This window comes from Pteropus vampyrus, unplaced genomic scaffold (assembly GCF_000151845.1).
Source record: "Pteropus vampyrus isolate Shadow unplaced genomic scaffold, Pvam_2.0 Scaffold590, whole genome shotgun sequence".
Classification (NCBI taxonomy): domain Eukaryota; kingdom Metazoa; phylum Chordata; class Mammalia; order Chiroptera; family Pteropodidae; genus Pteropus; species Pteropus vampyrus.
Genome location: NW_011889371.1, coordinates 114,564 through 126,993, shown reverse-complemented (window position 1 = coordinate 126,993; position 12,430 = coordinate 114,564). Strand labels below are relative to the sequence as shown.

The 12,430-nt window shown below is 38.0% G+C and overlaps 1 pseudogene; it reads left to right on the top strand.

The window, feature by feature from the left end:
• LOC105308550 overlaps window positions 1-12,430 on the top strand; it is a 45,360-nt pseudogene that overhangs the window by 2,417 nt on the left and 30,513 nt on the right.

The following is a 12,430-nucleotide window of genomic DNA, read 5'->3' as shown; positions in this document are numbered from 1 at the left end:
ATCTCGTCTGGTTTTGTCCTAATCATCCTCTCACTTTGTCCTAACTCTGATACAGCAGAGATCCCAACATGAGCTGCATTGCACATTATAGAATGGGCATTTCTGGTAGACGCCAGGAGGGACACCATCTCCAGTGTGACCAGCAGCAGAGCTGCTCCTCTGGACACTGACAACTACCACAGACAATGGCTGCATGGGGGCTCTGAGCCAGAGAAGAGGAATGGAGGTAAGGCATGGTGGCCAAGAATATTATATCTCAGAGAACATTAATAATATCCACTGGGGCCCCCGAGAACTGTTGAGGAACTTAAGAAAGGGTGGAAATCCTGTACGACAGGGTATATTAGTTATCTACTGCTGAATAATAAACTATTCCAAAATTAGTGGCTTAAGACAACTATTTATCTAGCTCACACTTTGGACTGGGGACAGTGGGGTGTTTCTTCTGCTTGTGTTACATGGGCTCATCTTGCACTTGTGGTGAGCTAAGTGACTTTGCTTCTGTCAGCTGGGCTATGTGTCATTTCATCACCCAGTAAGCTAGTCTAGGCTTCTTCACATGGAATTAGAGGCACAGGTCCCCTGAGCACTAAAACTCAGGCCCAGTGTCCAAGCATTTTCAAAACTCTTCTTGAGGCATGTTTGCTAATACCCCACTAGCTAAAGTAAGTCACATGGCCAACCCAGGTGAAAGGGGTAAGCACATGGATTCTACCTCTTGATAAGAGAATTTATAGTGTGGCAGTATATGTGTATGACTAGATGCAGGGTGGCCATTTATACGAGCTATCACGCAGGTAAATACAGATTCGTACCTGTCAGTGTGATCTTATTTTCATTCCAAAATTCATATTGCCAAGTAAATACATGAAATTTATCCTACATTTTATTCAGTAGTACATTTTATGTAAAATTTAAATGAGAAATTTGTGAGCCTACAGATCAAAGAGGAATTGGAAAACCTTTTTTGTTTTTTGTTTTTTAAATTGTCAGCCTCACTTAATGTTTATTTAGGACTCTGTCCAAAGTTATACATGAAAATGCAAATGTAGGGAATTCTTCATGGATGATTTGCTTCTGTATCTCATATTATTCTTTCCCTTCCAAAACCCAACCCTCTAAGCTAATGCCTTCAAGTAAGTCATTCAATGACAGCTTTAAGAAATTCGTAAGTAAGCACAGCCGGTTAGAATTTTTTGAATCTCTGAAGTGCGTGGCTATGAAATGTATACCACTCCTTCAAATCCCTAATGTGTCTGGCAATTAAACTGAGTATTATATCAGTTTTATTCAACAATCACTCCATTTATATTTCTTACCAATTAACTGTGTACTAGGCACTGTGTAAAGGAAGGAGGGAGGGACAGAGGGATGTGGGGAAGAAATAAGTCTGTCTTTTTGCATCTCATGGTTCAGTGGGATGTAAACCAGAAACTTTTGAAATGAACACAGTTCGAGAATTTCCCTTTGTTTTCAAATTAAGAGACTTTTGCATTTTAAACAACCTCCAATGGATCACTTTTAATTTTCATAGAGTCCGTCTTCTCTGAAGATTTAAAAGTGACTTTCTTCTTCCCATTGTTACACTGTCACCAAGTTATTTTTACTTCTTACAGTGTCCTCAGGCTAATTCTGAGGACATTAATTTCTCTGGGCAGTTGAAAACAAATGAATCAATTTCCTCTTATACAGAACCAGCCTCTTAGAGAATATTTCAAAAAACGTTTGCTTCACAAACAGCACTGGAGCAGTGTGAAGAGTGGCTGAAACATGGGCCAGTACTACCTCCCCTAACATTCTTTAGAAATTTAAAAAAAGCTGGTTTTTAACAAATCTGAAATGAGCAAAGTCTTCTTTTGGCCTCTGATCCATCTGTCCTTTCAAATGCTCTTCTTGGTGTTTCCCTCTCTATTTTAATTGCATAAGCTGTGGGGATTTTGTTGTTGCTGTTTTCTTGAGTAATGACTCATGATATTTGCCCTTTCTTGGAAGTTTTCATTTTAATAGCCTATCTTAAAGGTCCTCTCTCTCCCTCTCCTCCTCATATATGCCATAGTCTTTAAAATTCTTGGGAGATTTAACTCCACTGATAAAATTTTAGATAATATGGTAAGAGCAAGATTTTGGTAGAGCATGCCTACTCTCAAGACAGATCCCATCAACTCAGAAGAAGCTCAGAGCACATGAATTTTACCTAGTTTTGCTAATCAGTTTAATATTCCTACATTTTTCCAAAGAAGACATGAAAAGATGTTCAACATCACTAATCATCGCAGAAATGCAAATCCAAACTACAATAATATATTACCTCATATCCATTAGAATGCTATTAACAAAAAGTCGAAAAACTGAAGGTAAGGATGTGGAGAATAAACCCTTGTGCACTACTGTCTGGAATCTTTGTTGGTGCAGCCACTGTGGAAAACAGTATGAAGGTTCCTCAAAAAGTTAAAAATAGAATTGCCATATGACTATAGGTAAAAATACTTTATTGTATATTTGAAACTTGCTAAGAGAGTAAATTTTAAAAGTTCTCATTAAAAGAAAAATGTGTAATTATGTGGTAACAGATATTAACTAGACTTTTTTGTGTTGATCATCTTGCAGTATACAAATATCAAATCATTATATTGTACACCTGAAACTAATATAATGTTGTGTGTCAACTATACCTCAATAAAAATTTCTTTCTTAGATCCTCATAGGAAACAAAAATCAATGAGACTTTTTAAATGAAAAGATATTTGTTTTTTCCATTTTAAAAGAATAAATAGGGACAGTGAGAAGAAGCCCTACTAAATTTCAGGCAAAATTCTGAAAGTTGTAGATATTACCCTTAGAATTCCATCTTGAGAAACTTGAAAGAAAAACAATTCCCATTTATCATCAGAACATATTCACATGAAACCTCATGTTATATATAGTGTGCGAAGTGAGGGAACTATATTTTGTCTACTGATTTGACTATGTCAAAGGAAATTAATTCACAAAATATGATTGAGTATGATTAAGACTGTAAGTGATCTAAAAGCACAGGGTGGATTGTTATACATAGATTTGTAAAAGACATTAGGTCCTTAAGATATATATAAATAAAACTTGATGTGAAATCACAAGGTGAATTATTGTGTGTTGATTTGTTATGATTTCAAATCTATGTTTTGAAAGTTTGTTTTAGGCCAAGTTGTTTGTGGTGTGAACTTGTTTTGAATAACTAATTTTGATGAAATTGTTTGGAAGTTGAATATTAAAAAGTTCTTATGGAATGGAGAGGACCATTATGTTGCTTGACACCATAGTAACAGCAGTGGTGTCCATCACATGACAGACTTTTAAACTTTAAAAAGCAAGAGGTTTGACCAGCAACTCGAGAGTGTTCTGTCTGGGCAAGGCTACTCTTCGCTAATTTAAATAGCTCTCTCAAGATCTTGAAACACTTATTCTGCTGTAGCTGGCCTATTCTTGGTTGGCAGTGGCATTAAACCATGCAACAAGCACAAGAAGAGAAAGAACATTTCTTTTTGCTTTGACGAGGCTACTCCTCATAGGCAATGGCACAAGCCGTAGCAGCTCATCTTCCCTACCAACACAGCTATTGTCCAGTAGCAATGTGCGCCATCAGCGAAGGACCAACTCTACAGAGAACCAACTCGTGGAAAGGTACACCTCGACTACACTTGGACTATTTCTTTCATCTCCCCTTTTCCTGAAATCATGGTGTAACCAACTTAACATTGGTTTAGAGTATGTTATTTCTTTATTGGCTTATTAAGAGATATTATCCTGTATGTCTTTGGCTTGTGAAATATTATTATAAATTATAACTCTCACAGTAGACCTGTATTAAATAAATTATTGACAAATACAACCTCAATGTGAGCATAATTTTGCCGTGAATAAAATAGTGTGTAACTGAGCTGGCAATAACTTCTCCACAGACAAAACTGCTGTGCATTTTTCTATACCATCTCCATGTAGGTTTATAAACTCCTGCATCTTAGAATAGTCTGCAGGTGGGAGAAGAAAGGCAAGCAGTTTATGCATGGGCTCATCCTCTCCTCTCTCTCTGGTCAAAGTCCATTCCACTATGCATCAAATTCCCCACACCCTGGATTGTTACCTGACCCTCCTAGCAGCACAGGGGAAGGCAAAGCCTCTGAGGTCTCTTCTCGTCAGTGGGTGCTGTGTGGGGGGACTCTGAAAGGTATGCCAGCAGAAGTGACAGCAGCCTGGGCTTTCACCTATGGAAACAGTATAAAGGGACATCCAGGCAGTTCTGGCTAGGAATCTGAGACCCATGGTATAAACAGGGCTCAGCTAACCAGGAATAGTGAATCAATAGGGCCTGGATTGACTGCAGATCACACGTAGCCATAAAATTTTTATGTGGCCCAAAATTTTCTATTAAATCCATATTTTTTTTCTATATCTTAAAAACTCAAACTTGAATTTCTACCCAAGATACTCTTCTAAAACTCTTTCATGTAATATTCGAAAATTTATTTAATAGTTATCTTCTAAGAACGATCTTGAAGGTAAGTGTATTTGTTATGGAAAATACATTCATTAGAATATTTCATGTACAAATCAGTTTTTTTCACTTAAACTTGTAAACAACTTCAATAACACAAGGTTAAATGCACTTAACAATCTGTGACAATTAACCATCAACCATGACCTCCCTGATTTTGTTATAATATTCCCTTAGTAAGAACATATCTAAAAATCCCCCTTCTAGAAAAAGTTAGTTTGTGTTTATAAGATACATATGTAATTCTATCTGTTTAATTTTAAAGTAAAACACACTTCATTCTTCCACACTTGTAAAAAATTACATACACTATACATGATTAATGACCTGTGGGAATAAAATTCTGTCTGTAAATACATGAATGGAAATTTTGAGACTGGCCATTACTATCAGATAAGAAAAAAAAATCACTATGAGGAGATGATCTCAAGTTAAATTGGAGTAATTAAAGCAGGAATCAAATGCTATAGACCCTACACACAAAAGAGAAAGACAACAAATGATAACGAAATCACAGATGGTTTTACTAAATCCCTTATTATATATTTCCATTCTTTCCTAACTTACTATATTACTTTCTAATCAGAATTTTGTAATTAAAATGAATGTGAAAATACCTTAAATTGAGAGCTATGATTGGTAGTCAAAGCCAAAATGTTTAATAATTTATTAAGCAGAAATATAATCATTTATGTCCTGTTAGAATAAAGACTGTGTGAACAGAAGAGTTTAATTAGCTTAACTTTTATACTATAAAGAACCAGGAGAATTTGTTGAAAATACAGATTCATTTCATTAACTCCAATTCAGCAGTTCTGGGTGAGACCAGAAATCTGCATTTTATCAAGCTTCCTAGTGATTTTAATGCAGTTGGTAGGGCCACCATTTGATAAATACTAGCCAAAAGAGAAGCCCAAAGCTTCAAAATTTCACAAAGACTCTCTGTATACCATCCAAGAACAATGCTGCTCTGTCCCCAGGAATCCCAGACCTCTGGTTCCCAGGGCAGATCTTACAATGGACCATTCCACTATCTCCTCTTATTCTGATCCATCCTCATTCAACGAATTTTTTATGATTGGCTTTCCTCGTGGTTTGCCTAAGGGGAGAAAATGAACTGCTCTGTCAACACTGGCATTTGAGGTTGTTTGAATGTTCTTCTCATTGTGAACTAATAAATCAGCACTGGATTTATACATCATTCTCTCTGGGCTCAGTTAATAGGAATCTACTCTGAAAACTTGGGTCCATTTTCAGGTAACTGACAAAACTACACGTGTGAATATTCATTATTTTTGACACCCTGATATCCTTCCTATATTTCGGGTATAATGCCTTGAATTTCTCCTGGGGAATCACCCCTCTTCTACTCTAAGATTCTTACCAAATCTGAGCATTCCTGTCCATTTAAACTCAATCCTAGACAGAACCGGGATAATTTGTTGAAAATATAGATTTGTTGAAAAACAAAACTAAGCTTTAGAGGTAAAGCTTAGATCGATTGATGCATGTCATGGAGCCACAAGAGAAAAGCATGCCTGGGAACAAAGCCATCTTGGACAAAAGAAGAACCAAGAGTTAAAGACAAAATTAGAGAGAAAGAGAAAGGGAGGGAGTTCTCTACAATATCATTGCTTGAATCCTATTTACAGATGGTCACACCCACAGCCTTTGTCTTATTGGAGCCAACCAATTCCCTTTTTTATTTCAGCCAGTTTGAAATGAATTTCTTTCATTTAATAAAGAAAGTGTATTTAATACACCACCTCTATATCTCCACATACAGAGTATGCCTTCCATTCAATAGCAACAATTAGGTCTAAAGATCTACAACTTGTTCGGGAAACATTTAGAAAATCCACCCTCCAAGGAAGTGGAGACTAGCTGGACGTTAGCTGCCATGGTCTTTTACTTGAGAATAAAGTGAACCTAATAACTGTCACTAGAAAACAGTGATACCACAAATTTAGGACTTTTCCAAAGACTGTTCACATGTTGCAACTTGGAACAGAAACAAAAGCATGAGATGTTTTACAAATCTTTATATCTTTCTCTATGCCATAAGAATCTTTCCATGCTTACTACTTGAGAACAGTTCTATAAAAATAAATCATCCCCCTCAGTGCTCCAAATAGACAAGGAACGTTGATGGCTGGATATCATAACAGTCAATCAATCACCTCAGTTATAAATATCATCATAGTCTATCAGTCACCTCAGTTGTAGAAAATAGGAGGGGAGGTTACCCGTCCACAGGAAAAGGAATGGCCAGATTAACTTCACAGGCTTTAATTGCAGACAAAATTCTTTTGGCCTGCCCTTTCGAAGTTAGGCAATCTTCACTGCTTATACACATGAGATAATTAAAAGGCAAAAAAAAAAAAAAGTCTACCATCAGCAGATCGCTAAAACACTAATGAAAATATTTTTTTCCAGAAAAAGTATGCACTGAACAATAAACCCCTCAATGTGTTAAATAGATTTTTGATTCTCTGACATAATGGCTCCTATAGTCAAGGCAATATTGAGCTGTAATCTCTAATGATATTAGTCATAGAAAGCATTGTCATTTAGGAACCACCCAGCCCTGTGAAATAATTAAATATGGCATAATGTTTACACTCAAAATCTCTCTCCCCACTACCAAAAAAAAAAAAAAAAAAAGATCTGACTAGGAAAAAAGTTAACAGCTCATCAAAAAGGATGGATGTTCAGAAGTGACTGCTCATTGCTGTCCTGCTTCTCTCTAAAGACTATAAAGCATGCATACTCCATTCTGTGCTGGGAAAGACTTGACTCTGAAAAATAATAAATAAGAACCAAATCCTTGGAGCTAAAGATGAAAGCAGAGTTGCTCAACCTCTTTTGCAAATGTGCAGGGACAATGTTGTGTTTCGTGAGACGACTGGAAAGGAAAAGACCAGTCAAGACTAATATAGCACTTACGTTAGAACTGATCATGAGTGTGTGGCTAAAATAAAAAGGGGAATCCATACTGGTTAAATTCAGCTTCAGAGTGTAGTTTGCAAAAGCATTATCAAAGTAAGATACTTCACAGTGTTTGTTTTTGTAAAAACCAATAAAAAAATCAAACACTACACAATAAAATTGTGTACTTTCTCAGAATCCCTCAACCCCTTCTTACTCTCTGTCTCTTGGTGAGCATCGCTTCCATGTACAGGTGTCCCTCCACTTCTGGACTTGGGATAAACAACGTATCGTATGGCATGGTGCCTGGATTCCCAAGCATCCACTGAAGAGCAGGAAGTACATGGACTTAGCTTTCAACAAGAAATGAAATAAGAGGAAGCTGGGAAGCCAAGCTCTTCTTTCTTTTTTCTCTCCCATGAACCATCCCAAGGTATAGCTCTTCCTTTCAACTCTTCTGGAAAACCCCCAAATGTGCAGGGACAATGTTATGTAAGCATGCAAGTAAGAGCAACTTGGTGTGTCTCAGCCCAGCTCTTTGTTAAACAGCAGCTCGTGTGGTAATACATGCCATTACACTGCATCACATCACATTTTCTCTTGCCTTGTTCACTCACTCTGGAGTAGCACAGCCCAAATTGATAGCACTCTAAGCACTGCCTTGGGCTCTGCTTTCTAGAAGATGCAAGAGAAGGCACTGTTGAAGCTACTTTGTTGACACCAGTGAAATCTCTTTGCTCACTATCACTAATAATTTTATTAATAAAATAATTTCCCTTTGAATATTTAGTGGCATGGGTCTCATTTTGCTTTGCACTTTGATCTGGAGATGACAGATAAAGCATTCCTTATTTACACAGGGCATTTCAAAATGTCCCCTTTATATTGTTATTACCAATAAATGCAAGTACGCTATAGAATACTGTTCCATAATACACCACACAAAAATGAGGATTTAAAGCAAAGATGTGGGGGGCTTGCCTGCACGGTTCCGATCCTGGTGGCACCAGTTGGGGTCACTCGGCCAAATTTAGCTGTTAGCTGGGCTGGACTAGAAGGTCCAAGAAAGCTTCACTCACAAGTCTGTGTCTTGCTGTTCGTTCAGGCAGTGGCTCACTCTCCCCAAGGCAAGCTGAAACTTCTTCACAGCCCTGTGGACTCAGGAGAGTCTGACCCCTCATATGGAGGCTGTCTTCTAAAGGCAGGAAGCAAATGCTACCAGTCCTCTCACGGCCTGGGCTCAAAGCCCCAGAATTCATCTTCTTTAAACTTTATTGTTCACAGCAAGTCACAAAGGCAGTGCGACTCGATGCACAGGAAATAGACCCTACTTCTTCATGTGGAAATATTTACAGCTGCCGTCTTTGGACACTACTTACCATGGTGATTCCCAGAGTTGTCTGCAGATTAGAATCATCTGGAGACCTTTAAAAACTACAGGAGCCCAGGCCACGCCCTAAACCAATTAATTCACAACAGGTGGGGTGTTATGGAACACAGGCATGTTTCCTTTTTTAAGCTTGCCAGGTGATTCCAATGGGCAGACAAGTTTGAGAATCACTGTGATAACCCTTGATCTACCACAACTTGTGAGAAAAGAGGTTTAGAAAAGCTGAAAGCTCAAACCAGCAGTGCCTCGGTTACCCTTATTTACATGTTATCTCATAGTGTGCTCAATGGCTTGTCTTAAAACCCACTGTGGGTTTAAGATTTAGGCAAAACACCAGTCACTTCAAAGCATAATAAACCTACCATGATAAGCTAGCCTAGCATGCCTTGTAAGGGGACCAAATTTCCAGTTTGCCTGGGATTGAGTGGTTTCCCGGGACACAAGAATTTCAGTGCTAAAACTGGGATAATCTGGGTCAAACTGGACATTTGGTCACACTAGCATTGCCTTATCTCCCTCCACTAGACTGGCCATGTTCTGGTGAGTTTTGTTTCTGAAACGCAGTTCCATTGTTTCGCCAAGTTTCCTCGAAATTAATGACCTAGGCCAGTGTAGCTTGAAGTGTGTTCCTACATCTGCAGTGTTAGCATCACCTGGGCACTTGTTATAAGTGGAAATGCTGGGAAATTCTGACAGTCAGAATCTCTAGGAGTAGGGAGGGCCCAGGGATCTGTGTTTTGAAAAGTATGAATTTGAGAAGCACTCGTCTCACCTGCCAAACTTCGTCTTCATCTAGCTCTCCCATTCTATGTAAGACAATATCTGATTTCTGATTTGCGGTAAAGGTAGAAAAAGTGTAGCAGGAAGATTCACTCAGTCTAATTGGCCAGAGATGCCGTGACAAAAAGCAGCCAGCATCTTCAGACACATGCCTGATAATCGTCAGTTTTGGCTTAGTTTTCGTCAGTCATTTATTTGAGGGGCTATATGAAAAAAAATGTTTATAGTAGAGTCGGGAGTCTGGACCGAGGGGTGTGCCAAGCACAGCTGTCCACAGTTGGCAAGGCCTGTCTCTTCCAGAACACATCAAAGCTGTCAGCATGTCGGGTGGTAAATTTTTCACCAGTCTAGAAGGAAAACAATCTCTCCCTTATAGTTAAGCAGAAAATCCAGCTTGGTCTGTGACTGGATGTCTAGTTTTCAATTTGAATTTACAGTAAAAATCATTTAGGTTTCCGTAATTTAGAAATTATGTGCTGTTGAATTAGCTTGGGCTGAAGTTTACCCAGTTGTGTTGAAGAATTTCACCAAGCAAATTAATACCCTAAAAGCAAAACAGATGTTTTTAAGGACTTACTTGTTTATTTTCAACTAATGTTAATAATTACAGAAGAGTCTTATCCATACATGAAAGAAGAGGCACTAATGCAAACACTTTGTTGGTACTGTGACTGCATGAACTGAAAGTAAAACAAAGATATTTCTTAAAACACACATATTGTAATTCAGACTTTTTCTAAATGAGACTAGTCTCCCTGCATACAAAACAAAATTTTTAGTAGAATTTCTTTACTAGTCAATTAACATATAACTTGATCCCTAATACACTGTGGCAAATGGAATTTCACATCCCTCTCAAAGCTCACCTTTGATAAATGATGGCTTTTATTTCCCATGTGTTTCACAAACTTCACACATAAATTCAAAGAAAATAACCAGCTAACCAATTTTCTCCCTTATGAAATAATATACTCAAAGTTGCTGTGGTAAAGGTTGAAGATCTGTGGAAGGAAGTTGCTCCTTCAGTATTTCTGAGCCACTACAATCAAAATCCTCCTCTTGCTGCACTGCAGATCTGGCAGAGGTGTTTGAGCTGCCCCACTCAGATATTACATGGGCAGCAAAAATATCTATTATAATAATATCTTCCACAAACGTAAAAAATACAGATTTGAAAAGCACATGTTTTCAGCAATAAACTCAATTTCCCATGTTATAATCACATGACAAACACATCTGCAAGCTTTAGTTTCCCTAAGTAAATTTCTAAAAAGAAAACAAACCATATTCTTTACATAAATAACCATAAAAAGATTTTAATGTCTTATGTATTCTTTATCAGACAACTTCTGAGTATTTCATAAATGACCAACTGCTGTTAAAACATCTCTGAGAAAGTGCAAATAAGTCATTCCATTTTTAGGGAGGATAATGTGACTTCCATATTCCTTCTGCAATCAGGAGAAATATCAGTGATACTCCTGACTGAACCAGCATTGTGAAATTGGGGAATGAAAAGATTCTTCTGCTGCTTCCTCCATTTCCTAAGTTGCACAAGCAGAGTTACTCAGCCAAGCTTCTCTTTCTGACCCCTCCATCGGGGGAAACCCTGTGACCCTCGCTTGGGCTTTGCCTCACGGCCAGCACCCAGATGGGGTCTTGGAGATCGGAATAGTTGCACAAAGCCACCTGAATGGAATGAGTTGTCAGTTTAAGTTGACAGAAAGCAAAGGTCCGGAAAGGGAAGATAAAGTTGGCCATCAAATCCAAGGAGAGAAACTCAGAATCAAAACTAAACCTCAGCCCAACAAGGGTGGTGAACTAGACTGAGCCCTGAATAAGAACAATGGAAGGACAATGGAAGAGGTTAAAGACAGAAAAGTAGTAGTGTCCTACATAAGACACTTTGCCTTATTTAAAAGCATCTCCCCAATGGAATCAGATGTCGCTCATAAAATGAGAGCAGTAATCTCTACCTATTTCATAAGGCTGTTATGAAAATCACATGAAATAATTCGAAGTGAGCATTATTTATACACTGTAAATACACGTTCAAATACAAGCTACCATCACTACTTCTATGTTCACAACATTCTTCCCAGCACTGGGTGGGTGGGGTTTGGGGGTGGGCTTGGGGGACAGGTGCCTGCAGCAGAAGTGATCCCATGAATATGTATATTGTCATTGTCTGTTTATTTATCTGCCTCCCTAACGAGACTGTGATTTCTTTGGAAGCAGAGACTGTGCCTTAGTCATCACTACATCTCTATTTACATAGTAAGACATTCAATCGCTGTTTATGGAATGTTGAATAAATTCTGAATCTTCACTGCCATTCAGACTCCTGGCTGCCCGTGAATTATGTGCAGGAATATGACATGGAGTAATGTGAGAAATGACACAGCAAATGCCCATGTGCCCAGAAACAGTCTGCCAAAAATGACTACTACCTTATTGCCAGGGCACTGGCTCCTCTGGATAAAGAGCCTAAATTCTCAGAATTAGAAGTATTCCTTGAAGCTGATCAACAAAGGAGGAATTAACAATTAAATTCCTTGGAAAATAATAACAGCTGAACTTTATTGTGTCCTTATCCTATGCCAAGCACTGTGCTAGGAAGCTTCACATTATTATCTTATTTAAAACTCATGACAATACAAGAAGGTTTTGTTATTATCCACATTTTACAGATGAAGAAATTGAAAAAGATTAAGTGACCTCACCAAGCCGTATGTGGTAGAACCAGAATTGAACTCTAGGTCTATTTTATTCCAAAGCCTACATTCTTAAGTAATACTGTA